The 17321-nt window shown below is 39.8% G+C and overlaps 67 non-coding genes across 67 annotated transcripts; all 67 read right to left on the reverse strand.

The window, feature by feature from the left end:
• Positions 1-4: 4 nt before the first annotated feature.
• Positions 5-92, reverse strand: Trnat-ugu. Its single transcript is given in 2 exon segments — positions 5-40; positions 57-92. It is a non-coding gene; the product is annotated as a tRNA-Thr (tRNA).
• A 67-nt stretch (positions 93-159) lies between these two features.
• On the reverse strand, positions 160-265 carry LOC124346278. The gene has a single exon (XR_006919841.1). It is a non-coding gene; the product is annotated as a U6 spliceosomal RNA (small nuclear RNA).
• Positions 266-738: 473 nt separating this feature from the next.
• On the reverse strand, positions 739-828 carry Trnay-gua. Its single transcript is given in 2 exon segments — positions 739-774; positions 792-828. It is a non-coding gene; the product is annotated as a tRNA-Tyr (tRNA).
• Positions 829-888: 60 nt separating this feature from the next.
• Positions 889-970, reverse strand: Trnas-aga. Its single transcript has one exon. It is a non-coding gene; the product is annotated as a tRNA-Ser (tRNA).
• Positions 971-1068: 98 nt separating this feature from the next.
• On the reverse strand, positions 1069-1152 carry Trnal-cag. The gene has a single exon. It is a non-coding gene; the product is annotated as a tRNA-Leu (tRNA).
• A 92-nt stretch (positions 1153-1244) lies between these two features.
• Positions 1245-1332, reverse strand: Trnat-ugu. Its single transcript is given in 2 exon segments — positions 1245-1280; positions 1297-1332. It is a non-coding gene; the product is annotated as a tRNA-Thr (tRNA).
• A 67-nt stretch (positions 1333-1399) lies between these two features.
• LOC124346279 lies at positions 1400-1505 on the reverse strand. The gene has a single exon (XR_006919842.1). It is a non-coding gene; the product is annotated as a U6 spliceosomal RNA (small nuclear RNA).
• A 623-nt stretch (positions 1506-2128) lies between these two features.
• On the reverse strand, positions 2129-2210 carry Trnas-aga. The gene has a single exon. It is a non-coding gene; the product is annotated as a tRNA-Ser (tRNA).
• A 98-nt stretch (positions 2211-2308) lies between these two features.
• Trnal-cag lies at positions 2309-2392 on the reverse strand. Its single transcript has one exon. It is a non-coding gene; the product is annotated as a tRNA-Leu (tRNA).
• A 245-nt stretch (positions 2393-2637) lies between these two features.
• Positions 2638-2743, reverse strand: LOC124346280. Its single transcript, XR_006919843.1, has one exon. It is a non-coding gene; the product is annotated as a U6 spliceosomal RNA (small nuclear RNA).
• Positions 2744-3216: 473 nt separating this feature from the next.
• Trnay-gua lies at positions 3217-3306 on the reverse strand. The gene is given in 2 exon segments: positions 3217-3252; positions 3270-3306. It is a non-coding gene; the product is annotated as a tRNA-Tyr (tRNA).
• Positions 3307-3366: 60 nt separating this feature from the next.
• On the reverse strand, positions 3367-3448 carry Trnas-aga. The gene has a single exon. It is a non-coding gene; the product is annotated as a tRNA-Ser (tRNA).
• A 98-nt stretch (positions 3449-3546) lies between these two features.
• Positions 3547-3630, reverse strand: Trnal-cag. The gene has a single exon. It is a non-coding gene; the product is annotated as a tRNA-Leu (tRNA).
• A 92-nt stretch (positions 3631-3722) lies between these two features.
• Positions 3723-3810, reverse strand: Trnat-ugu. Its single transcript is given in 2 exon segments — positions 3723-3758; positions 3775-3810. It is a non-coding gene; the product is annotated as a tRNA-Thr (tRNA).
• A 67-nt stretch (positions 3811-3877) lies between these two features.
• Positions 3878-3983, reverse strand: LOC124346281. Its single transcript, XR_006919844.1, has one exon. It is a non-coding gene; the product is annotated as a U6 spliceosomal RNA (small nuclear RNA).
• A 473-nt stretch (positions 3984-4456) lies between these two features.
• Positions 4457-4546, reverse strand: Trnay-gua. Its single transcript is given in 2 exon segments — positions 4457-4492; positions 4510-4546. It is a non-coding gene; the product is annotated as a tRNA-Tyr (tRNA).
• Positions 4547-4606: 60 nt separating this feature from the next.
• Trnas-aga lies at positions 4607-4688 on the reverse strand. The gene has a single exon. It is a non-coding gene; the product is annotated as a tRNA-Ser (tRNA).
• Positions 4689-4786: 98 nt separating this feature from the next.
• On the reverse strand, positions 4787-4870 carry Trnal-cag. Its single transcript has one exon. It is a non-coding gene; the product is annotated as a tRNA-Leu (tRNA).
• Positions 4871-4962: 92 nt separating this feature from the next.
• On the reverse strand, positions 4963-5050 carry Trnat-ugu. The gene is given in 2 exon segments: positions 4963-4998; positions 5015-5050. It is a non-coding gene; the product is annotated as a tRNA-Thr (tRNA).
• A 67-nt stretch (positions 5051-5117) lies between these two features.
• On the reverse strand, positions 5118-5223 carry LOC124346282. Its single transcript, XR_006919845.1, has one exon. It is a non-coding gene; the product is annotated as a U6 spliceosomal RNA (small nuclear RNA).
• Positions 5224-5696: 473 nt separating this feature from the next.
• On the reverse strand, positions 5697-5786 carry Trnay-gua. The gene is given in 2 exon segments: positions 5697-5732; positions 5750-5786. It is a non-coding gene; the product is annotated as a tRNA-Tyr (tRNA).
• Positions 5787-5846: 60 nt separating this feature from the next.
• Trnas-aga lies at positions 5847-5928 on the reverse strand. The gene has a single exon. It is a non-coding gene; the product is annotated as a tRNA-Ser (tRNA).
• A 98-nt stretch (positions 5929-6026) lies between these two features.
• On the reverse strand, positions 6027-6110 carry Trnal-cag. The gene has a single exon. It is a non-coding gene; the product is annotated as a tRNA-Leu (tRNA).
• A 92-nt stretch (positions 6111-6202) lies between these two features.
• On the reverse strand, positions 6203-6290 carry Trnat-ugu. The gene is given in 2 exon segments: positions 6203-6238; positions 6255-6290. It is a non-coding gene; the product is annotated as a tRNA-Thr (tRNA).
• A 67-nt stretch (positions 6291-6357) lies between these two features.
• Positions 6358-6463, reverse strand: LOC124346283. The gene has a single exon (XR_006919846.1). It is a non-coding gene; the product is annotated as a U6 spliceosomal RNA (small nuclear RNA).
• A 473-nt stretch (positions 6464-6936) lies between these two features.
• Positions 6937-7026, reverse strand: Trnay-gua. Its single transcript is given in 2 exon segments — positions 6937-6972; positions 6990-7026. It is a non-coding gene; the product is annotated as a tRNA-Tyr (tRNA).
• Positions 7027-7086: 60 nt separating this feature from the next.
• Trnas-aga lies at positions 7087-7168 on the reverse strand. The gene has a single exon. It is a non-coding gene; the product is annotated as a tRNA-Ser (tRNA).
• A 98-nt stretch (positions 7169-7266) lies between these two features.
• On the reverse strand, positions 7267-7350 carry Trnal-cag. The gene has a single exon. It is a non-coding gene; the product is annotated as a tRNA-Leu (tRNA).
• A 92-nt stretch (positions 7351-7442) lies between these two features.
• On the reverse strand, positions 7443-7530 carry Trnat-ugu. The gene is given in 2 exon segments: positions 7443-7478; positions 7495-7530. It is a non-coding gene; the product is annotated as a tRNA-Thr (tRNA).
• A 67-nt stretch (positions 7531-7597) lies between these two features.
• LOC124346284 lies at positions 7598-7703 on the reverse strand. Its single transcript, XR_006919847.1, has one exon. It is a non-coding gene; the product is annotated as a U6 spliceosomal RNA (small nuclear RNA).
• A 473-nt stretch (positions 7704-8176) lies between these two features.
• On the reverse strand, positions 8177-8266 carry Trnay-gua. The gene is given in 2 exon segments: positions 8177-8212; positions 8230-8266. It is a non-coding gene; the product is annotated as a tRNA-Tyr (tRNA).
• A 60-nt stretch (positions 8267-8326) lies between these two features.
• Positions 8327-8408, reverse strand: Trnas-aga. Its single transcript has one exon. It is a non-coding gene; the product is annotated as a tRNA-Ser (tRNA).
• A 98-nt stretch (positions 8409-8506) lies between these two features.
• Trnal-cag lies at positions 8507-8590 on the reverse strand. Its single transcript has one exon. It is a non-coding gene; the product is annotated as a tRNA-Leu (tRNA).
• A 92-nt stretch (positions 8591-8682) lies between these two features.
• Positions 8683-8770, reverse strand: Trnat-ugu. Its single transcript is given in 2 exon segments — positions 8683-8718; positions 8735-8770. It is a non-coding gene; the product is annotated as a tRNA-Thr (tRNA).
• A 67-nt stretch (positions 8771-8837) lies between these two features.
• LOC124346285 lies at positions 8838-8943 on the reverse strand. Its single transcript, XR_006919848.1, has one exon. It is a non-coding gene; the product is annotated as a U6 spliceosomal RNA (small nuclear RNA).
• A 473-nt stretch (positions 8944-9416) lies between these two features.
• Positions 9417-9506, reverse strand: Trnay-gua. Its single transcript is given in 2 exon segments — positions 9417-9452; positions 9470-9506. It is a non-coding gene; the product is annotated as a tRNA-Tyr (tRNA).
• Positions 9507-9566: 60 nt separating this feature from the next.
• On the reverse strand, positions 9567-9648 carry Trnas-aga. Its single transcript has one exon. It is a non-coding gene; the product is annotated as a tRNA-Ser (tRNA).
• A 98-nt stretch (positions 9649-9746) lies between these two features.
• On the reverse strand, positions 9747-9830 carry Trnal-cag. The gene has a single exon. It is a non-coding gene; the product is annotated as a tRNA-Leu (tRNA).
• Positions 9831-9922: 92 nt separating this feature from the next.
• On the reverse strand, positions 9923-10010 carry Trnat-ugu. Its single transcript is given in 2 exon segments — positions 9923-9958; positions 9975-10010. It is a non-coding gene; the product is annotated as a tRNA-Thr (tRNA).
• A 68-nt stretch (positions 10011-10078) lies between these two features.
• Positions 10079-10184, reverse strand: LOC124346286. Its single transcript, XR_006919849.1, has one exon. It is a non-coding gene; the product is annotated as a U6 spliceosomal RNA (small nuclear RNA).
• A 473-nt stretch (positions 10185-10657) lies between these two features.
• Positions 10658-10747, reverse strand: Trnay-gua. The gene is given in 2 exon segments: positions 10658-10693; positions 10711-10747. It is a non-coding gene; the product is annotated as a tRNA-Tyr (tRNA).
• Positions 10748-10807: 60 nt separating this feature from the next.
• On the reverse strand, positions 10808-10889 carry Trnas-aga. The gene has a single exon. It is a non-coding gene; the product is annotated as a tRNA-Ser (tRNA).
• A 98-nt stretch (positions 10890-10987) lies between these two features.
• Trnal-cag lies at positions 10988-11071 on the reverse strand. The gene has a single exon. It is a non-coding gene; the product is annotated as a tRNA-Leu (tRNA).
• Positions 11072-11163: 92 nt separating this feature from the next.
• Positions 11164-11251, reverse strand: Trnat-ugu. Its single transcript is given in 2 exon segments — positions 11164-11199; positions 11216-11251. It is a non-coding gene; the product is annotated as a tRNA-Thr (tRNA).
• Positions 11252-11318: 67 nt separating this feature from the next.
• Positions 11319-11424, reverse strand: LOC124346288. The gene has a single exon (XR_006919850.1). It is a non-coding gene; the product is annotated as a U6 spliceosomal RNA (small nuclear RNA).
• Positions 11425-11897: 473 nt separating this feature from the next.
• Trnay-gua lies at positions 11898-11987 on the reverse strand. The gene is given in 2 exon segments: positions 11898-11933; positions 11951-11987. It is a non-coding gene; the product is annotated as a tRNA-Tyr (tRNA).
• Positions 11988-12047: 60 nt separating this feature from the next.
• Positions 12048-12129, reverse strand: Trnas-aga. The gene has a single exon. It is a non-coding gene; the product is annotated as a tRNA-Ser (tRNA).
• A 98-nt stretch (positions 12130-12227) lies between these two features.
• Trnal-cag lies at positions 12228-12311 on the reverse strand. Its single transcript has one exon. It is a non-coding gene; the product is annotated as a tRNA-Leu (tRNA).
• Positions 12312-12403: 92 nt separating this feature from the next.
• Trnat-ugu lies at positions 12404-12491 on the reverse strand. Its single transcript is given in 2 exon segments — positions 12404-12439; positions 12456-12491. It is a non-coding gene; the product is annotated as a tRNA-Thr (tRNA).
• A 67-nt stretch (positions 12492-12558) lies between these two features.
• LOC124346289 lies at positions 12559-12664 on the reverse strand. Its single transcript, XR_006919851.1, has one exon. It is a non-coding gene; the product is annotated as a U6 spliceosomal RNA (small nuclear RNA).
• Positions 12665-13137: 473 nt separating this feature from the next.
• Positions 13138-13227, reverse strand: Trnay-gua. The gene is given in 2 exon segments: positions 13138-13173; positions 13191-13227. It is a non-coding gene; the product is annotated as a tRNA-Tyr (tRNA).
• A 60-nt stretch (positions 13228-13287) lies between these two features.
• On the reverse strand, positions 13288-13369 carry Trnas-aga. The gene has a single exon. It is a non-coding gene; the product is annotated as a tRNA-Ser (tRNA).
• A 98-nt stretch (positions 13370-13467) lies between these two features.
• On the reverse strand, positions 13468-13551 carry Trnal-cag. Its single transcript has one exon. It is a non-coding gene; the product is annotated as a tRNA-Leu (tRNA).
• A 92-nt stretch (positions 13552-13643) lies between these two features.
• Positions 13644-13731, reverse strand: Trnat-ugu. The gene is given in 2 exon segments: positions 13644-13679; positions 13696-13731. It is a non-coding gene; the product is annotated as a tRNA-Thr (tRNA).
• A 67-nt stretch (positions 13732-13798) lies between these two features.
• LOC124346290 lies at positions 13799-13904 on the reverse strand. The gene has a single exon (XR_006919852.1). It is a non-coding gene; the product is annotated as a U6 spliceosomal RNA (small nuclear RNA).
• A 473-nt stretch (positions 13905-14377) lies between these two features.
• Positions 14378-14467, reverse strand: Trnay-gua. Its single transcript is given in 2 exon segments — positions 14378-14413; positions 14431-14467. It is a non-coding gene; the product is annotated as a tRNA-Tyr (tRNA).
• A 60-nt stretch (positions 14468-14527) lies between these two features.
• Positions 14528-14609, reverse strand: Trnas-aga. Its single transcript has one exon. It is a non-coding gene; the product is annotated as a tRNA-Ser (tRNA).
• Positions 14610-14707: 98 nt separating this feature from the next.
• Positions 14708-14791, reverse strand: Trnal-cag. The gene has a single exon. It is a non-coding gene; the product is annotated as a tRNA-Leu (tRNA).
• A 92-nt stretch (positions 14792-14883) lies between these two features.
• Trnat-ugu lies at positions 14884-14971 on the reverse strand. The gene is given in 2 exon segments: positions 14884-14919; positions 14936-14971. It is a non-coding gene; the product is annotated as a tRNA-Thr (tRNA).
• A 67-nt stretch (positions 14972-15038) lies between these two features.
• On the reverse strand, positions 15039-15144 carry LOC124346291. The gene has a single exon (XR_006919853.1). It is a non-coding gene; the product is annotated as a U6 spliceosomal RNA (small nuclear RNA).
• Positions 15145-15617: 473 nt separating this feature from the next.
• Trnay-gua lies at positions 15618-15707 on the reverse strand. The gene is given in 2 exon segments: positions 15618-15653; positions 15671-15707. It is a non-coding gene; the product is annotated as a tRNA-Tyr (tRNA).
• A 60-nt stretch (positions 15708-15767) lies between these two features.
• Trnas-aga lies at positions 15768-15849 on the reverse strand. Its single transcript has one exon. It is a non-coding gene; the product is annotated as a tRNA-Ser (tRNA).
• A 98-nt stretch (positions 15850-15947) lies between these two features.
• Trnal-cag lies at positions 15948-16031 on the reverse strand. Its single transcript has one exon. It is a non-coding gene; the product is annotated as a tRNA-Leu (tRNA).
• A 92-nt stretch (positions 16032-16123) lies between these two features.
• On the reverse strand, positions 16124-16211 carry Trnat-ugu. The gene is given in 2 exon segments: positions 16124-16159; positions 16176-16211. It is a non-coding gene; the product is annotated as a tRNA-Thr (tRNA).
• Positions 16212-16278: 67 nt separating this feature from the next.
• LOC124346292 lies at positions 16279-16384 on the reverse strand. The gene has a single exon (XR_006919854.1). It is a non-coding gene; the product is annotated as a U6 spliceosomal RNA (small nuclear RNA).
• Positions 16385-17007: 623 nt separating this feature from the next.
• Positions 17008-17089, reverse strand: Trnas-aga. Its single transcript has one exon. It is a non-coding gene; the product is annotated as a tRNA-Ser (tRNA).
• Positions 17090-17187: 98 nt separating this feature from the next.
• Trnal-cag lies at positions 17188-17271 on the reverse strand. Its single transcript has one exon. It is a non-coding gene; the product is annotated as a tRNA-Leu (tRNA).
• Between the last annotated feature and the right edge of the window lie 50 nt (positions 17272-17321).

The following is a 17321-nucleotide window of genomic DNA, read 5'->3' on the forward strand; positions in this document are numbered from 1 at the left end:
GATTTGCCTCCTATGAGAATTGAACTCATGACCACTAGTTGACACCGCTACAGACTTACAAGACTAGTGCTCTGCCACTGAGCTAAGAAGGCTGGTAAATCATCGACTAAAACTTATGGTAAAGCTTATTTTATCAACATCCATGAAGGTTGGGGGGAAAAAAATGTGGAACGCTTCACGATTTTGCGTGTCATCCTTGCGCAGGGGCCATGCTAATCTTCTCTGTATCGTTCCAATTTTAGTATATGTATTCCGTATGGAATACATTTCAATGTACCTCAGGCGATTACTTTATACCTGGTCGATTCACAACATATATTCTGCTGCAGTGTTAAATTAATTACTGCAAAAATCACTTTTTTATTGAATGTTATTATTTTTTGTTTGGAAAATGTCAAGTGAGTGATCATTCTTTGAATATTCCACAGTAACTGTATGTATGTTTGACAGTACTGTATCGATTTCCGCAAATGGCTTTCAATTTTATTGTCTATTTCGATGTTTCCAACGTGAATTTGCCTCATCATACATTTTCCACATGTGAAGATAGTGTTGCATACTTTTCTCGCAATCAGTCTTGAATTTGACTTTAACCTCTAATGTAATGATTCTATTGTGAATTTGGTTGATCTTAGACTGTACACTTGGCAAAAGAACTTTCTGCATACATTGTCATCATGTATCCCAGTAAATACTTTCATGTAAGAAAAGGAGGTTGGGTTATATAGTATGACAAAATCCTTCGAACCGGAGTTGAACCAGTGACCTATGGATATCTATTCTCATACAACCTACAGTCCACCGCTCTACCAACTGAGCTATCGAAGGGTTATGAAACCAGGTTTTTATTTCTGCCACACCTGTCGTGTAGAGAATGATGTGTCAAAGCGCAGATGGTAGGATTCGAACCTACGCTCCCAGAGGGAAACTGATTTCTAGTCAGTCGCCTTAACCACTCGGCCACATCTGCTGTTGGATTGTCCAAAAAAGGTGTTTTGAATCCTCCCTATATTGTCTTCTGGGTGGATTAGTTCATATAGCGGACTTGTGACAAAAGTGCTTTATGAGTGTCAGAAGAGGGATTCGAACCCTCGCCCAGAGAACTGGACTGCGACCTGAACGCAGCGCCTTAGACCGCTCGGCCATCCTGACATTATACTTTATCGTTTCACCTACCGAGCAATCGAGACCACCATTTCAACTATTCACGGATTATTGTTTTTCTTATGTATAAGTTTCCGATTTGCCTCCTATGAGAATTGAACTCATGACCACTAGTTGACACCGCTACAGACTTACAAGACTAGTGCTCTGCCACTGAGCTAAGAAGGCTGGTAAATCATCGACTAAAACTTATGGTAAAGCTTATTTTATCAACATCCATGAAGGTTGGGGGGAAAAAAATGTGGAACGCTTCACGATTTTGCGTGTCATCCTTGCGCAGGGGCCATGCTAATCTTCTCTGTATCGTTCCAATTTTAGTATATGTATTCCGTATGGAATACATTTCAATGTACCTCAGGCGATTACTTTATACCTGGTCGATTCACAACATATATTCTGCTGCAGTGTTAAATTAATTACTGCAAAAATCACTTTTTTATTGAATGTTATTATTTTTTGTTTGGAAAATGTCAAGTGAGTGATCATTCTTTGAATATTCCACAGTAACTGTATGTATGTTTGACAGTACTGTATCGATTTCCGCAAATGGCTTTCAATTTTATTGTCTATTTCGATGTTTCCAACGTGAATTTGCCTCATCATACATTTTCCACATGTGAAGATAGTGTTGCATACTTTTCTCGCAATCAGTCTTGAATTTGACTTTAACCTCTAATGTAATGATTCTATTGTGAATTTGGTTGATCTTAGACTGTACACTTGGCAAAAGAACTTTCTGCATACATTGTCATCATGTATCCCAGTAAATACTTTCATGTAAGAAAAGGAGGTTGGGTTATATAGTATGACAAAATCCTTCGAACCGGAGTTAAACCAGTGACCTATGGATATCAATTCTCATACAACCTACAGTCCACCGCTCTACCAACTGAGCTATCGAAGGATTATGAAACCAGGTTTTTATTTCTGCTACACCTGTCGTGTAGAGAATGATGTGTCAAAGCGCAGATGGTAGGATTCGAACCTACGCTCCCAGAGGGAAACTGATTTCTAGTCAGTCGCCTTAACCACTCGGCCACATCTGCTGTTGGATTGTCCAAAAAAGGTGTTTTGAATCCTCCCTATATTGTCTTCTGGGTGGATTAGTTCATATAGCGGACTTGTGACAAAAGTGCTTTATGAGTGTCAGAAGAGGGATTCGAACCCTCGCCCAGAGAACTGGACTGCGACCTGAACGCAGCGCCTTAGACCGCTCGGCCATCCTGACATTATACTTTATCGTTTCACCTACCGAGCAATCGAGACCACCATTTCAACTATTCACGGATTATTGTTTTTCTTATGTATAAGTTTCCGATTTGCCTCCTATGAGAATCACTCATGACCACTAGTTGACACCGCTACAGACTTACAAGACTAGTGCTCTGCCACTGAGCTAAGAAGGCTGGTAAATCATCGACTAAAACTTATGGTAAAGCTTATTTTATCAACATCCATGAAGGTTGGGGGGAAAAAAATGTGGAACGCTTCACGATTTTGCGTGTCATCCTTGCGCAGGGGCCATGCTAATCTTCTCTGTATCGTTCCAATTTTAGTATATGTATTCCGTATGGAATACATTTCAATGTACCTCAGGCGATTACTTTATACCTGGTCGATTCACAACATATATTCTGCTGCAGTGTTAAATTAATTACTGCAAAAATCACTTTTTTATTGAATGTTATTATTTTTTGTTTGGAAAATGTCAAGTGAGTGATCATTCTTTGAATATTCCACAGTAACTGTATGTATGTTTGACAGTACTGTATCGATTTCCGCAAATGGCTTTCAATTTTATTGTCTATTTCGATGTTTCCAACGTGAATTTGCCTCATCATACATTTTCCACATGTGAAGATAGTGTTGCATACTTTTCTCGCAATCAGTCTTGAATTTGACTTTAACCTCTAATGTAATGATTCTATTGTGAATTTGGTTGATCTTAGACTGTACACTTGGCAAAAGAACTTTCTGCATACATTGTCATCATGTATCCCAGTAAATACTTTCATGTAAGAAAAGGAGGTTGGGTTATATAGTATGACAAAATCCTTCGAACCGGAGTTGAACCAGTGACCTATGGATATCAATTCTCATACAACCTACAGTCCACCGCTCTACCAACTGAGCTATCGAAGGGTTATGAAACCAGGTTTTTATTCCTGCTACACCTGTCGTGTAGAGAATGATGTGTCAAAGCGCAGATGGTAGGATTCGAACCTACGCTCCCAGAGGGAAACTGATTTCTAGTCAGTCGCCTTAACCACTCGGCCACATCTGCTGTTGGATTGTCCAAAAAAGGTGTTTTGAATCCTCCCTATATTGTCTTCTGGGTGGATTAGTTCATATAGCGGACTTGTGACAAAAGTGCTTTATGAGTGTCAGAAGAGGGATTCGAACCCTCGCCCAGAGAACTGGACTGCGACCTGAACGCAGCGCCTTAGACCGCTCGGCCATCCTGACATTATACTTTATCGTTTCACCTACCGAGCAATCGAGACCACCATTTCAACTATTCACGGATTATTGTTTTTCTTATGTATAAGTTTCCGATTTGCCTCCTATGAGAATTGAACTCATGACCACTAGTTGACACCGCTACAGACTTACAAGACTAGTGCTCTGCCACTGAGCTAAGAAGGCTGGTAAATCATCGACTAAAACTTATGGTAAAGCTTATTTTATCAACATCCATGAAGGTTGGGGGGAAAAAAATGTGGAACGCTTCACGATTTTGCGTGTCATCCTTGCGCAGGGGCCATGCTAATCTTCTCTGTATCGTTCCAATTTTAGTATATGTATTCCGTATGGAATACATTTCAATGTACCTCAGGCGATTACTTTATACCTGGTCGATTCACAACATATATTCTGCTGCAGTGTTAAATTAATTACTGCAAAAATCACTTTTTTATTGAATGTTATTATTTTTTGTTTGGAAAATGTCAAGTGAGTGATCATTCTTTGAATATTCCACAGTAACTGTATGTATGTTTGACAGTACTGTATCGATTTCCGCAAATGGCTTTCAATTTTATTGTCTATTTCGATGTTTCCAACGTGAATTTGCCTCATCATACATTTTCCACATGTGAAGATAGTGTTGCATACTTTTCTCGCAATCAGTCTTGAATTTGACTTTAACCTCTAATGTAATGATTCTATTGTGAATTTGGTTGATCTTAGACTGTACACTTGGCAAAAGAACTTTCTGCATACATTGTCATCATGTATCCCAGTAAATACTTTCATGTAAGAAAAGGAGGTTGGGTTATATAGTATGACAAAATCCTTCGAACCGGAGTTGAACCAGTGACCTATGGATATCAATTCTCATACAACCTACAGTCCACCGCTCTACCAACTGAGCTATCGAAGGGTTATGAAACCAGGTTTTTATTCCTGCTACACCTGTCGTGTAGAGAATGATGTGTCAAAGCGCAGATGGTAGGATTCGAACCTACGCTCCCAGAGGGAAACTGATTTCTAGTCAGTCGCCTTAACCACTCGGCCACATCTGCTGTTGGATTGTCCAAAAAAGGTGATTTGAATCCTCCCTATATTGTCTTCTGGGTGGATTAGTTCATATAGCGGACTTGTGACAAAAGTGCTTTATGAGTGTCAGAAGAGGGATTCGAACCCTCGCCCAGAGAACTGGACTGCGACCTGAACGCAGCGCCTTAGACCGCTCGGCCATCCTGACATTATACTTTATCGTTTCACCTACCGAGCAATCGAGACCACCATTTCAACTATTCACGGATTATTGTTTTTCTTATGTATAAGTTTCCGATTTGCCTCCTATGAGAATTGAACTCATGACCACTAGTTGACACCGCTACAGACTTACAAGACTAGTGCTCTGCCACTGAGCTAAGAAGGCTGGTAAATCATCGACTAAAACTTATGGTAAAGCTTATTTTATCAACATCCATGAAGGTTGGGGGGAAAAAAATGTGGAACGCTTCACGATTTTGCGTGTCATCCTTGCGCAGGGGCCATGCTAATCTTCTCTGTATCGTTCCAATTTTAGTATATGTATTCCGTATGGAATACATTTCAATGTACCTCAGGCGATTACTTTATACCTGGTCGATTCACAACATATATTCTGCTGCAGTGTTAAATTAATTACTGCAAAAATCACTTTTTTATTGAATGTTATTATTTTTTGTTTGGAAAATGTCAAGTGAGTGATCATTCTTTGAATATTCCACAGTAACTGTATGTATGTTTGACAGTACTGTATCGATTTCCGCAAATGGCTTTCAATTTTATTGTCTATTTCGATGTTTCCAACGTGAATTTGCCTCATCATACATTTTCCACATGTGAAGATAGTGTTGCATACTTTTCTCGCAATCAGTCTTGAATTTGACTTTAACCTCTAATGTAATGATTCTATTGTGAATTTGGTTGATCTTAGACTGTACACTTGGCAAAAGAACTTTCTGCATACATTGTCATCATGTATCCCAGTAAATACTTTCATGTAAGAAAAGGAGGTTGGGTTATATAGTATGACAAAATCCTTCGAACCGGAGTTGAACCAGTGACCTATGGATATCAATTCTCATACAACCTACAGTCCACCGCTCTACCAACTGAGCTATCGAAGGGTTATGAAACCAGGTTTTTATTCCTGCTACACCTGTCGTGTAGAGAATGATGTGTCAAAGCGCAGATGGTAGGATTCGAACCTACGCTCCCAGAGGGAAACTGATTTCTAGTCAGTCGCCTTAACCACTCGGCCACATCTGCTGTTGGATTGTCCAAAAAAGGTGTTTTGAATCCTCCCTATATTGTCTTCTGGGTGGATTAGTTCATATAGCGGACTTGTGACAAAAGTGCTTTATGAGTGTCAGAAGAGGGATTCGAACCCTCGCCCAGAGAACTGGACTGCGACCTGAACGCAGCGCCTTAGACCGCTCGGCCATCCTGACATTATACTTTATCGTTTCACCTACCGAGCAATCGAGACCACCATTTCAACTATTCACGGATTATTGTTTTTCTTATGTATAAGTTTCCGATTTGCCTCCTATGAGAATTGAACTCATGACCACTAGTTGACACCGCTACAGACTTACAAGACTAGTGCTCTGCCACTGAGCTAAGAAGGCTGGTAAATCATCGACTAAAACTTATGGTAAAGCTTATTTTATCAACATCCATGAAGGTTGGGGGGAAAAAAATGTGGAACGCTTCACGATTTTGCGTGTCATCCTTGCGCAGGGGCCATGCTAATCTTCTCTGTATCGTTCCAATTTTAGTATATGTATTCCGTATGGAATACATTTCAATGTACCTCAGGCGATTACTTTATACCTGGTCGATTCACAACATATATTCTGCTGCAGTGTTAAATTAATTACTGCAAAAATCACTTTTTTATTGAATGTTATTATTTTTTGTTTGGAAAATGTCAAGTGAGTGATCATTCTTTGAATATTCCACAGTAACTGTATGTATGTTTGACAGTACTGTATCGATTTCCGCAAATGGCTTTCAATTTTATTGTCTATTTCGATGTTTCCAACGTGAATTTGCCTCATCATACATTTTCCACATGTGAAGATAGTGTTGCATACTTTTCTCGCAATCAGTCTTGAATTTGACTTTAACCTCTAATGTAATGATTCTATTGTGAATTTGGTTGATCTTAGACTGTACACTTGGCAAAAGAACTTTCTGCATACATTGTCATCATGTATCCCAGTAAATACTTTCATGTAAGAAAAGGAGGTTGGGTTATATAGTATGACAAAATCCTTCGAACCGGAGTTGAACCAGTGACCTATGGATATCAATTCTCATACAACCTACAGTCCACCGCTCTACCAACTGAGCTATCGAAGGGTTATGAAACCAGGTTTTTATTCCTGCTACACCTGTCGTGTAGAGAATGATGTGTCAAAGCGCAGATGGTAGGATTCGAACCTACGCTCCCAGAGGGAAACTGATTTCTAGTCAGTCGCCTTAACCACTCGGCCACATCTGCTGTTGGATTGTCCAAAAAAGGTGTTTTGAATCCTCCCTATATTGTCTTCTGGGTGGATTAGTTCATATAGCGGACTTGTGACAAAAGTGCTTTATGAGTGTCAGAAGAGGGATTCGAACCCTCGCCCAGAGAACTGGACTGCGACCTGAACGCAGCGCCTTAGACCGCTCGGCCATCCTGACATTATACTTTATCGTTTCACCTACCGAGCAATCGAGACCACCATTTCAACTATTCACGGATTATTGTTTTTCTTATGTATAAGTTTCCGATTTGCCTCCTATGAGAATTGAACTCATGACCACTAGTTGACACCGCTACAGACTTACAAGACTAGTGCTCTGCCACTGAGCTAAGAAGGCTGGTAAATCATCGACTAAAACTTATGGTAAAGCTTATTTTATCAACATCCATGAAGGTTGGGGGGAAAAAAATGTGGAACGCTTCACGATTTTGCGTGTCATCCTTGCGCAGGGGCCATGCTAATCTTCTCTGTATCGTTCCAATTTTAGTATATGTATTCCGTATGGAATACATTTCAATGTACCTCAGGCGATTACTTTATACCTGGTCGATTCACAACATATATTCTGCTGCAGTGTTAAATTAATTACTGCAAAAATCACTTTTTTATTGAATGTTATTATTTTTTGTTTGGAAAATGTCAAGTGAGTGATCATTCTTTGAATATTCCACAGTAACTGTATGTATGTTTGACAGTACTGTATCGATTTCCGCAAATGGCTTTCAATTTTATTGTCTATTTCGATGTTTCCAACGTGAATTTGCCTCATCATACATTTTCCACATGTGAAGATAGTGTTGCATACTTTTCTCGCAATCAGTCTTGAATTTGACTTTAACCTCTAATGTAATGATTCTATTGTGAATTTGGTTGATCTTAGACTGTACACTTGGCAAAAGAACTTTCTGCATACATTGTCATCATGTATCCCAGTAAATACTTTCATGTAAGAAAAGGAGGTTGGGTTATATAGTATGACAAAATCCTTCGAACCGGAGTTGAACCAGTGACCTATGGATATCAATTCTCATACAACCTACAGTCCACCGCTCTACCAACTGAGCTATCGAAGGGTTATGAAACCAGGTTTTTATTTCTGCTACACCTGTCGTGTAGAGAATGATGTGTCAAAGCGCAGATGGTAGGATTCGAACCTACGCTCCCAGAGGGAAACTGATTTCTAGTCAGTCGCCTTAACCACTCGGCCACATCTGCTGTTGGATTGTCCAAAAAAGGTGTTTTGAATCCTCCCTATATTGTCTTCTGGGTGGATTAGTTCATATAGCGGACTTGTGACAAAAGTGCTTTATGAGTGTCAGAAGAGGGATTCGAACCCTCGCCCAGAGAACTGGACTGCGACCTGAACGCAGCGCCTTAGACCGCTCGGCCATCCTGACATTATACTTTATCGTTTCACCTACCGAGCAATCGAGACCACCATTTCAACTATTCACGGATTATTGTTTTTCTTATGTATAAGTTTCCGATTTGCCTCCTATGAGAATTGAACTCATGACCACTAGTTGACACCGCTACAGACTTACAAGACTAGTGCTCTGCCACTGAGCTAAGAAGGCTGGTAAATCATCGACTAAAACTTATGGTAAAGCTTATTTTATCAACATCCATGAAGGTTGGGGGGAAAAAAATGTGGAACGCTTCACGATTTTGCGTGTCATCCTTGCGCAGGGGCCATGCTAATCTTCTCTGTATCGTTCCAATTTTAGTATATGTATTCCGTATGGAATACATTTCAATGTACCTCAGGCGATTACTTTATACCTGGTCGATTCACAACATATATTCTGCTGCAGTGTTAAATTAATTACTGCAAAAATCACTTTTTTATTGAATGTTATTATTTTTTGTTTGGAAAATGTCAAGTGAGTGATCATTCTTTGAATATTCCACAGTAACTGTATGTATGTTTGACAGTACTGTATCGATTTCCGCAAATGGCTTTCAATTTTATTGTCTATTTCGATGTTTCCAACGTGAATTTGCCTCATCATACATTTTCCACATGTGAAGATAGTGTTGCATACTTTTCTCGCAATCAGTCTTGAATTTGACTTTAACCTCTAATGTAATGATTCTATTGTGAATTTGGTTGATCTTAGACTGTACACTTGGCAAAAGAACTTTCTGCATACATTGTCATCATGTATCCCAGTAAATACTTTCATGTAAGAAAAGGAGGTTGGGTTATATAGTATGACAAAATCCTTCGAACCGGAGTTGAACCAGTGACCTATGGATATCAATTCTCATACAACCTACAGTCCACCGCTCTACCAACTGAGCTATCGAAGGGTTATGAAACCAGGTTTTTATTTCTGCTACACCTGTCGTGTAGAGAATGATGTGTCAAAGCGCAGATGGTAGGATTCGAACCTACGCTCCCAGAGGGAAACTGATTTCTAGTCAGTCGCCTTAACCACTCGGCCACATCTGCTGTTGGATTGTCCAAAAAAGGTGTTTTGAATCCTCCCTATATTGTCTTCTGGGTTGATTAGTTCATATAGCGGACTTGTGACAAAAGTGCTTTATGAGTGTCAGAAGAGGGATTCGAACCCTCGCCAAGAGAACTGGACTGCGACCTGAACGCAGCGCCTTAGACCGCTCGGCCATCCTGACATTATACTTTATCGTTTCACCTACCGAGCAATCGAGACCACCATTTCAACTATTCACGGAGTATTGTTTTTCTTATGTATAAGTTTCCGATTTGCCTCCTATCAGAATTGAACTCATGACCACTAGTTGACACCGCTACAGACTTACAAGACTAGTGCTCTGCCACTGAGCTAAGAAGGCTGGTAAATCATCGACTAAAACTTATGGTAAAGCTTATTTTATCAACATCCATGAAGGTTGGGGGGGAAAAAAATGTGGAACGCTTCACGATTTTGCGTGTCATCCTTGCGCAGGGGCCATGCTAATCTTCTCTGTATCGTTCCAATTTTAGTATATGTATTCCGTATGGAATACATTTCAATGTACCTCAGGCGATTACTTTATACCTGGTCGATTCACAACATATATTCTGCTGCAGTGTTAAATTAATTACTGCAAAAATCACTTTTTTATTGAATGTTATTATTTTTTGTTTGGAAAATGTCAAGTGAGTGATCATTCTTTGAATATTCCACAGTAACTGTATGTATGTTTGACAGTACTGTATCGATTTCCGCAAATGGCTTTCAATTTTATTGTCTATTTCGATGTTTCCAACGTGAATTTGCCTCATCATACATTTTCCACATGTGAAGATAGTGTTGCATACTTTTCTCGCAATCAGTCTTGAATTTGACTTTAACCTCTAATGTAATGATTCTATTGTGAATTTGGTTGATCTTAGACTGTACACTTGGCAAAAGAACTTTCTGCATACATTGTCATCATGTATCCCAGTAAATACTTTCATGTAAGAAAAGGAGGTTGGGTTATATAGTATGACAAAATCCTTCGAACCGGAGTTGAACCAGTGACCTATGGATATCAATTCTCATACAACCTACAGTCCACCGCTCTACCAACTGAGCTATCGAAGGGTTATGAAACCAGGTTTTTATTCCTGCTACACCTGTCGTGTAGAGAATGATGTGTCAAAGCGCAGATGGTAGGATTCGAACCTACGCTCCCAGAGGGAAACTGATTTCTAGTCAGTCGCCTTAACCACTCGGCCACATCTGCTGTTGGATTGTCCAAAAAAGGTGTTTTGAATCCTCCCTATATTGTCTTCTGGGTGGATTAGTTCATATAGCGGACTTGTGACAAAAGTGCTTTATGAGTGTCAGAAGAGGGATTCGAATCCTCGCCCAGAGAACTGGACTGCGACCTGAACGCAGCGCCTTAGACCGCTCGGCCATCCTGACATTATACTTTATCGTTTCACCTACCGAGCAATCGAGACCACCATTTCAACTATTCACGGATTATTGTTTTTCTTATGTATAAGTTTCCGATTTGCCTCCTATGAGAATTGAACTCATGACCACTAGTTGACACCGCTACAGACTTACAAGACTAGTGCTCTGCCACTGAGCTAAGAAGGCTGGTAAATCATCGACTAAAACTTATGGTAAAGCTTATTTTATCAACATCCATGAAGGTTGGGGGGAAAAAAATGTGGAACGCTTCACGATTTTGCGTGTCATCCTTGCGCAGGGGCCATGCTAATCTTCTCTGTATCGTTCCAATTTTAGTATATGTATTCCGTATGGAATACATTTCAATGTACCTCAGGCGATTACTTTATACCTGGTCGATTCACAACATATATTCTGCTGCAGTGTTAAATTAATTACTGCAAAAATCACTTTTTTATTGAATGTTATTATTTTTTGTTTGGAAAATGTCAAGTGAGTGATCATTCTTTGAATATTCCACAGTAACTGTATGTATGTTTGACAGTACTGTATCGATTTCCGCAAATGGCTTTCAATTTTATTGTCTATTTCGATGTTTCCAACGTGAATTTGCCTCATCATACATTTTCCACATGTGAAGATAGTGTTGCATACTTTTCTCGCAATCAGTCTTGAATTTGACTTTAACCTCTAATGTAATGATTCTATTGTGAATTTGGTTGATCTTAGACTGTACACTTGGCAAAAGAACTTTCTGCATACATTGTCATCATGTATCCCAGTAAATACTTTCATGTAAGAAAAGGAGGTTGGGTTATATAGTATGACAAAATCCTTCGAACCGGAGTTGAACCAGTGACCTATGGATATCAATTCTCATACAACCTACAGTCCACCGCTCTACCAACTGAGCTATCGAAGGGTTATGAAACCAGGTTTTTATTCCTGCTACACCTGTCGTGTAGAGAATGATGTGTCAAAGCGCAGATGGTAGGATTCGAACCTACGCTCCCAGAGGGAAACTGATTTCTAGTCAGTCGCCTTAACCACTCGGCCACATCTGCTGTTGGATTGTCCAAAAAAGGTGTTTTGAATCCTCCCTATATTGTCTTCTGGGTGGATTAGTTCATATAGCGGACTTGTGACAAAAGTGCTTTATGAGTGTCAGAAGAGGGATTCGAACCCTCGCCCAGAGAACTGGACTGCGACCTGAACGCAGCGCCTTAGACCGCTCGGCCATCCTGACATTATACTTTATCGTTTCACCTACCGAGCAATCGAGACCACCATTTCAACTATTCACGGATTATTGTTTTTCTTATGTATAAGTTTCCGATTTGCCTCCTATGAGAATTGAACTCATGACCACTAGTTGACACCGCTACAGACTTACAAGACTAGTGCTCTGCCACTGAGCTAAGAAGGCTGGTAAATCATCGACTAAAACTTATGGTAAAGCTTATTTTATCAACATCCATGAAGGTTGGGGGGAAAAAAATGTGGAACGCTTCACGATTTTGCGTGTCATCCTTGCGCAGGGGCCATGCTAATCTTCTCTGTATCGTTCCAATTTTAGTATATGTATTCCGTATGGAATACATTTCAATGTACCTCAGGCGATTACTTTATACCTGGTCGATTCACAACATATATTCTGCTGCAGTGTTAAATTAATTACTGCAAAAATCACTTTTTTATTGAATGTTATTATTTTTTGTTTGGAAAATGTCAAGTGAGTGATCATTCTTTGAATATTCCACAGTAACTGTATGTATGTTTGACAGTACTGTATCGATTTCCGCAAATGGCTTTCAATTTTATTGTCTATTTCGATGTTTCCAACGTGAATTTGCCTCATCATACATTTTCCACATGTGAAGATAGTGTTGCATACTTTTCTCGCAATCAGTCTTGAATTTGACTTTAACCTCTAATGTAATGATTCTATTGTGAATTTGGTTGATCTTAGACTGTACACTTGGCAAAAGAACTTTCTGCATACATTGTCATCATGTATCCCAGTAAATACTTTCATGTAAGAAAAGGAGGTTGGGTTATATAGTATGACAAAATCCTTCGAACCGGAGTTGAACCAGTGACCTATGGATATCAATTCTCATACAACCTACAGTCCACCGCTCTACCAACTGAGCTATCGAAGGGTTATGAAACCAGGTTTTTATTCCTGCTACACCTGTCGTGTAGAGAATGATGTGTCAAAGCGCAGATGGTAGGATTCGAACCTACGCTCCCAGAGGGAAACTGATTTCTAGTCAGTCGCCTTAACCACTCGGCCACATCTGCTGTTGGATTGTCCAAAAAAGGTGTTTTGAATCCTCCCTATATTGTCTTCTGGGTGGATTAGTTCATATAGCGGACTTGTGACAAAAGTGCTTTATGAGTGTCAGAAGAGGGATTCGAACCCTCGCCCAGAGAACTGGACTGCGACCTGAACGCAGCGCCTTAGACCGCTCGGCCATCCTGACATTATACTTTATCGTTTCACCTACCGAGCAATCGAGACCACCATTTCAACTATTCACGGATTATTGTTTTTCTTATGTATAAGTTTCCGATTTGCCTCCTATGAGAATTGAACTCATGACCACTAGTTGACACCGCTACAGACTTACAAGACTAGTGCTCTGCCACTGAGCTAAGAAGGCTGGTAAATCATCGACTAAAACTTATGGTAAAGCTTATTTTATCAACATCCATGAAGGTTGGGGGGAAAAAAATGTGGAACGCTTCACGATTTTGCGTGTCATCCTTGCGCAGGGGCCATGCTAATCTTCTCTGTATCGTTCCAATTTTAGTATATGTATTCCGTATGGAATACATTTCAATGTACCTCAGGCGATTACTTTATACCTGGTCGATTCACAACATATATTCTGCTGCAGTGTTAAATTAATTACTGCAAAAATCACTTTTTTATTGAATGTTATTATTTTTTGTTTGGAAAATGTCAAGTGAGTGATCATTCTTTGAATATTCCACAGTAACTGTATGTATGTTTGACAGTACTGTATCGATTTCCGCAAATGGCTTTCAATTTTATTGTCTATTTCGATGTTTCCAACGTGAATTTGCCTCATCATACATTTTCCACATGTGAAGATAGTGTTGCATACTTTTCTCGCAATCAGTCTTGAATTTGACTTTAACCTCTAATGTAATGATTCTATTGTGAATTTGGTTGATCTTAGACTGTACACTTGGCAAAAGAACTTTCTGCATACATTGTCATCATGTATCCCAGTAAATACTTTCATGTAAGAAAAGGAGGTTGGGTTATATAGTATGACAAAATCCTTCGAACCGGAGTTGAACCAGTGACCTATGGATATCAATTCTCATACAACCTACAGTCCACCGCTCTACCAACTGAGCTATCGAAGGGTTATGAAACCAGGTTTTTATTCCTGCTACACCTGTCGTGTAGAGAATGATGTGTCAAAGCGCAGATGGTAGGATTCGAACCTACGCTCCCAGAGGGAAACTGATTTCTAGTCAGTCGCCTTAACCACTCGGCCACATCTGCTGTTGGATTGTCCAAAAAAGGTGTTTTGAATCCTCCCTATATTGTCTTCTGGGTGGATTAGTTCATATAGCGGACTTGTGACAAAAGTGCTTTATGAGTGTCAGAAGAGGGATTCGAACCCTCGCCCAGAGAACTGGACTGCGACCTGAACGCAGCGCCTTAGACCGCTCGGCCATCCTGACATTATACTTTATCGTTTCACCTACCGAGCAATCGAGACCACCATTTCAACTATTCACGGATTATTGTTTTTCTTATGTATAAGTTTCCGATTTGCCTCCTATGAGAATTGAACTCATGACCACTAGTTGACACCGCTACAGACTTACAAGACTAGTGCTCTGCCACTGAGCTAAGAAGGCTGGTAAATCATCGACTAAAACTTATGGTAAAGCTTATTTTATCAACATCCATGAAGGTTGGGGGGAAAAAAATGTGGAACGCTTCACGATTTTGCGTGTCATCCTTGCGCAGGGGCCATGCTAATCTTCTCTGTATCGTTCCAATTTTAGTATATGTATTCCGTATGGAATACATTTCAATGTACCTCAGGCGATTACTTTATACCTGGTCGATTCACAACATATATTCTGCTGCAGTGTTAAATTAATTACTGCAAAAATCACTTTTTTATTGAATGTTATTATTTTTTGTTTGGAAAATGTCAAGTGAGTGATCATTCTTTGAATATTCCACAGTAACTGTATGTATGTTTGACAGTACTGTATCGATTTCCGCAAATGGCTTTCAATTTTATTGTCTATTTCGATGTTTCCAACGTGAATTTGCCTCATCATACATTTTCCACATGTGAAGATAGTGTTGCATACTTTTCTCGCAATCAGTCTTGAATTTGACTTTAACCTCTAATGTAATGATTCTATTGTGAATTTGGTTGATCTTAGACTGTACACTTGGCAAAAGAACTTTCTGCATACATTGTCATCATGTATCCCAGTAAATACTTTCATGTAAGAAAAGGAGGTTGGGTTATATAGTATGACAAAATCCTTCGAACCGGAGTTGAACCAGTGACCTATGGATATCAATTCTCATACAACCTACAGTCCACCGCTCTACCAACTGAGCTATCGAAGGGTTATGAAACCAGGTTTTTATTCCTGCTACACCTGTCGTGTAGAGAATGATGTGTCAAAGCGCAGATGGTAGGATTCGAACCTACGCTCCCAGAGGGAAACTGATTTCTAGTCAGTCGCCTTAACCACTCGGCCACATCTGCTGTTGGATTGTCCAAAAAAGGTGTTTTGAATCCTCCCTATATTGTCTTCTGGGTGGATTAGTTCATATAGCGGACTTGTGACAAAAGTGCTTTATGAGTGTCAGAAGAGGGATTCGAACCCTCGCCCAGAGAACTGGACTGCGACCTGAACGCAGCGCCTTAGACCGCTCGGCCATCCTGACATTATACTTTATCGTTTCACCTACCGAGCAATCGAGACCACCATTTCAACTATTCACGGATTATTGTTTTTCTTATGTATAAGTTTCCGATTTGCCTCCTATGAGAATTGAACTCATGACCACTAGTTGACACCGCTACAGACTTACAAGACTAGTGCTCTGCCACTGAGCTAAGAAGGCTGGTAAATCATCGACTAAAACTTATGGTAAAGCTTATTTTATCAACATCCATGAAGGTTGGGGGGAAAAAAATGTGGAACGCTTCACGATTTTGCGTGTCATCCTTGCGCAGGGGCCATGCTAATCTTCTCTGTATCGTTCCAATTTTAGTATATGTATTCCGTATGGAATACATTTCAATGTACCTCAGGCGATTACTTTATACCTGGTCGATTCACAACATATATTCTGCTGCAGTGTTAAATTAATTACTGCAAAAATCACTTTTTTATTGAATGTTATTATTTTTTGTTTGGAAAATGTCAAGTGAGTGATCATTCTTTGAATATTCCACAGTAACTGTATGTATGTTTGACAGTACTGTATCGATTTCCGCAAATGGCTTTCAATTTTATTGTCTATTTCGATGTTTCCAACGTGAATTTGCCTCATCATACATTTTCCACATGTGAAGATAGTGTTGCATACTTTTCTCGCAATCAGTCTTGAATTTGACTTTAACCTCTAATGTAATGATTCTATTGTGAATTTGGTTGATCTTAGACTGTACACTTGGCAAAAGAACTTTCTGCATACATTGTCATCATGTATCCCAGTAAATACTTTCATGTAAGAAAAGGAGGTTGGGTTATATAGTATGACAAAATCCTTCGAACCGGAGTTGAACCAGTGACCTATGGATATCAATTCTCATACAACCTTCAGTCCACCGCTCTACCAACTGAGCTATCGAAGGGTTATGAAACCAGGTTTTTATTCCTGCTACACCTGTCGTGTAGAGAATGATGTGTCAAAGCGCAGATGGTAGGATTCGAACCTACGCTCCCAGAGGGAAACTGATTTCTAGTCAGTCGCCTTAACCACTCGGCCACATCTGCTGTTGGATTGTCCAAAAAAGGTGTTTTGAATCCTCCCTATATTGTCTTCTGGGTGGATTAGTTCATACAGCGGACTTGTGACAAAAGTGCTTTATGAGTGTCAGAAGAGGGATTCGAACCCTCGCCCAGAGAACTGGACTGCGACCTGAACGCAGCGCCTTAGACCGCTCGGCCATCCTGACATTATACTTTATCGTTTCACCTACCGAGCAATCGAGACCACCATTTCAAC

The sequence above is a fragment of the Daphnia pulicaria genome, chromosome 6 (genome assembly GCF_021234035.1).
Source record: "Daphnia pulicaria isolate SC F1-1A chromosome 6, SC_F0-13Bv2, whole genome shotgun sequence".
NCBI lineage: Eukaryota > Metazoa > Arthropoda > Branchiopoda > Diplostraca > Daphniidae > Daphnia > Daphnia pulicaria.